Genomic DNA, 4,311 nt, shown 5'->3' with positions numbered 1-4,311 from the left:
GATCCAGATTGGTAACTGGGTTTAATGACTCAGGCCTGCTGACTCCCAGACCCAAGGCCAAACTCTAAGAGTCTGTCTGCAGCCAGGCTTGCTTCTGTTTCCCCATCTGGGTCAAGATGGGTCATCTGGGCAAGGCCAGGCCTCCCCAGGGGAAAGTGCAGCACATGGGCAGTTTGGGGTGGGCTAGCAGGAGAGGCAGTGTGTGGAGGTGACCACAGGTGAGTAGCACATGCAAAAGCAGCAGAGGGACAGATCACCTGGCGTCCTGAATCAAGAACTCGCCTCTGGGTTCCAGCTAATACCTCTAATTCTAAAATTCGATCACAGAACTGAGCTGAAAGGGACTCTAGATCAGGCCCGAACTCTTCCCTTGATGGCTGGAGAGAGGCTCACAGGGGGTCAAGGAGATGGTCAAGGTCACCCAAGGCAAGCTGTCTGGCGGGACGGGGTGGGGGGCTGGCTCTCCTTCCCTCCACACCGGGCTCCTACTAGGATCCCACACGCTGAGACATCCGGTTCCCTCTGCTGGGAGGAAGCCGAATAGTGGGGACAGTGTTTGCCACGCAAGGACTGGTTGATTGATGTGCCTCGGAGAGCTGGGCAGTGCAGACAATGCTCCCCTCTTGGCCCAGCTCTGGACATGGGAGACTTCCGGAGTTTGAGGAAAAATCTGTGTGTCGCTGGAACAAAATGTTTCTTCTCAGAGGGGGGACAGATACCAGTGTTCACCGTGGAATCAAAGCTGTCCCACTTAGTGCCTGGGATTGTAATGGTCTCTGATGGGATTGTTAATTTCATCATTAATCTCATTCCCTCCTAGGAATTAACATTGCTGGGACGGGGATAACTCTCCTCTCCCTCTCTCTCACTGGTACCCAGTGGTTGTTCAAGGACCATGTAAAAATAAAGTGGATCAGGGTGGCCAAGAGAAAAGGGAGCTCTGCCTGTCATATCCCTTCATATATGATGACTCGTTACTGTTTACTGCTGTTTTCCCTGTTCTTGATTCTGTGGAAGCCATGCATGGTCCGGGGAGAGTTAGATACTCATGCATTCCTGCATTCATCAAACAAGTACTTACTCCTCACAAAGGAGGTTTTTGTAGCTGTAAAGATCCTTGGGTCTTCTAGTCCAGCCTTCTTCTGAGGCCCAGAGAAGGGAGGTACCTTACCCAAGATCACACAGCAAGTTTGGGCCAAGGTGGGCTACAGTCTTGAGCTCGTCCAAGGTCCCTGCCTGGGGCTAGTTTCACACCTTTTTACTCCCACCCGCAGCCCTCGGGTCGGTCACACCCTAGGTTGGGACATAATCACCTGTTGGATTTTGTCTACAAGGGAAGGAACGGTAAAAATGCAAGGGGCAAAAAGTGCCCCGAATCCCTCCCTGGGGCCGGCAGTGGGGGGGTGGCCTGCACCCTGGAAAGGCCAGTTCTCCACCAGAGCCTTGGCTGCACTCCTGAGGACTCCCAATTGATGACACAGTTGTTGCCATATGTATTTCTTGAGTAGACACTGGTGGTGTGTTGGGACTCAGCTCTCCCAAAGCGTGCCAATCGCAGCTGCCCTTAAAGAAGTCATTGATGAGTGCCACCCAATACAACTAAGGGCAGTGGATCGCTCGGTGGCTTGCAGACCTGTTACTTCCTACCCCTTCCCCTAATGCCCTTAGACGAGCCTTTGGCTTAGTAAGCGTAACGTGTATCTGCGCTTGTCCGCTGCTATCTGCCACCTTGTTGGAAGACACCTGGATATGTTAGACACGGTTTACAGGCGCAGTGGCTCGGGAGCTGCCCCCAGCTGTGCCGCTAACTTGCCGGGTGACATTTCTCCATTCTGCGTCTCTGCCCCTTTCTTCGTGGAGTGGAACTGCGCCAGAATCGCTTCCAGGTCCCTCCCAAAGGAATGGAGACTCCGGGCAGAGGAGCCAGAGTGTGCCAGGTGGGGTCCACGTGGCCCGCTCGCGCCCGCGATTTCCTTTCTCCGCCCGAGGGCACGATGCATTTAATGCCAGGTGGAAGAACAGTGCTGCTTGGCGCAGGACCTGAAATTTGGCGGCGGTCAGAGGCAGGTTTCGCAATTCTTCGGCTGCGGCTCTTGGCCCCAGGCGGAGCGCCAGGCGCAGGCGCCTGAGGGTGCGCTATTGGAGCCCAGGGCCCGCGGCGTGTGCGCTTGCGCGGGCCTGCAGCTGGTCCGGGAGGGGCGGGGGGCGCTCGGATGCGCTGACGTCGAACCGCCCGCGCCCCCCGCCCCTCCGCCCGGCTCCGGGTTGGCCGCCGCCGCGCCCCGCCCCCTCCCTGGGAGGACGCCCGGACGGAACCGATCGCGGCTGGTTTGAGCTGGTGCGTTTCCATGACGACACGCGCGGCGCTATAAGTAGCGGAGCTGCGGCGAGTCGGGCTTTGTCAGTCCCCTCAGCTTCCGCCGCCGCCGCCGTCACTCTGCCAGCGCTCCGGCGCCACCTCGGGCCGGCGGTTCTCCGCGGGAGGGAGTGAGGTGGCGGGCGTCCGGGCGGGCGGCTGACGGGGGCGGCGGGGATAGCGGCGGGGCGGCCGGCGGCCCTGCGCTCTCGGCGGCGGTGTCTGGTCTCCATGGGGTCGGCCCGCGGCGCCCGTGCGCTCTAAGGTGAGAGGGGCGCGTCCGGGCGGTTGGAAGGCCGGGGGAGCGGGGGTGACGGCCACGTGTCCCTGCGCCCGGGCCCGGCCTGAGGCCGGAGCAGCTCCAGCGCTGTGGAGCTGCGGGGACACGTGGTCGCAGAGCCGGCCGCCGTCCCCTGACCTCGGTGATCCGCTGCGCCCCCGGCCCTGGCGTCCCCGGTGAAGCCGGCCCCCGGCGCGCACGGCGGCCGCCCTCCCGGCTCTCAGGGCAGCCTGGGCTGGAACGGCCCGGGGTTCTTCTCCTCCGAACCACGTCAGTGAGGGTTTCTGAGCCGGAAGCTGTTGAAAAGGGTCGGTCGTTCCTTCATCCGCTGGTTTTTTTTTAAACCCATGTGGCGGTCCGGTAGCAGGTGCAGGAGAGGTAGGAGGCGAGCCGGCGCAGGTCTCCGGGCGCCCATCGCTCGCACTCACTTCTAGAAGGAAGAGACGTGCCATTCCGCCGTGTTGCCCTGGAATTTCATTTTTTTTTTTCATTTTAGGTTTTATTTGTGCTATGTGTGCAGAGCGAATGACCAATATAGAAACCCACTCGGGTCGCTAGAGCTGAGATGAGATAACCTTGTAGTGACAACTGATAAGGCTTAGAGTTGTTTACGGGATCTTTGAATGACTTGGTGAGTCAAGAAAAACCTATATTATTAAGATCGCAGTTCAGGCTTAGGCATAGGAGCCAGTCCCAGGATCTTCCCAAAAAGGCCAACTGTGTTTGAAAATCCGAAATAATGGGGGAAAGTGGGGAGTAGAACCTCTTAGAAATGTCTAGGGAGGACGGAAAATGTGTTGACTTCAGCCTAAAATAGGGCGTTAATTTCGTTGACTTGTAAATTTTTCAGTTGCTGTTTGAATTAGTACCTGTCTTTTCTAACGTTACCCAGTTGGCAGTAAAGCATTTCATAGCAGAGAGGTGCTATCTTGTGCTAATCCAAGTCATTTTAAGTAACTTAGCTATACGGAAAGAACACCAAAAGGTGTTCTTGGGTGAAATGTCTCTATATCAAAAGTTATTGAGATAAAGCTTTGAAAGATACAGGAAAGCAAAATACTTAGTAGGGGTGTATTTCAGAGAAACAAACATGTCCTAAGCTTAAGCCTGAATATTGCCTTAAAAATCCTGAACAAGACTCTAAATAGCCCAATCTGTCACCGGTGAGTGTATTTAAATGTTATTATACAGACAAAATGGGTTTGCTGGCAGTTAGTCTCTTCCCTTCCCCTACACGCGATTTAGGCAACGTAGGAGGTTGATAATGCCAGCAAGTCACATTAGATCAAGTCTTGCAAGTTCTACCGTGCATGGGTTGGATTTATGGCAGGCCCGTCCCCCTGGGCCTCTCATAGTGTCCCATGCCAGAGCAAACTGGCCCAGAACCATTGCCTGGCCTCTGCCCGTAGGCTGCAGGCACTGAAGCGGGTTGCACAGTGGAAAAGAAGCCCTCCCTGGCAGAAATTATATAGGTTAAAAATAAGTAATTTTAAGATAACTGTCATTGACCAATGTCGCATTTCATGAAGGCCAGGGACAGTGGCTCTGATTGTTAAATGAGCTTTATTTTTGCTTATTCATAAATTATTGTTGGCTTATTTTTGTTACTCAGAGTTAGTCAAAATTATTCCCAGGTGATGATCATTCATAGCTGAGCAAGTATTAAGAGTGCCTG

At 55.1% G+C, this 4,311-nt stretch overlaps 1 non-coding gene across 1 annotated transcript; it reads left to right on the top strand.

Annotated features, from left to right (window-relative positions):
• Nucleotides 1-3,944: 3,944 nt before the first annotated feature.
• LOC112063691 (small nucleolar RNA SNORA42/SNORA80 family) lies at nucleotides 3,945-4,075 on the top strand. Its single transcript, XR_002891130.1, has one exon. It is a non-coding gene; the product is annotated as a small nucleolar RNA SNORA42/SNORA80 family (small nucleolar RNA).
• Nucleotides 4,076-4,311: the final 236 nt, after the last annotated feature.

Source organism: Physeter macrocephalus, chromosome 12 (genome assembly GCF_002837175.3).
Source record: "Physeter macrocephalus isolate SW-GA chromosome 12, ASM283717v5, whole genome shotgun sequence".
Taxonomy (NCBI): Eukaryota; Metazoa; Chordata; class Mammalia; order Artiodactyla; family Physeteridae; genus Physeter; species Physeter macrocephalus.
This window is presented reverse-complemented; position numbering and strand designations above follow the sequence as displayed.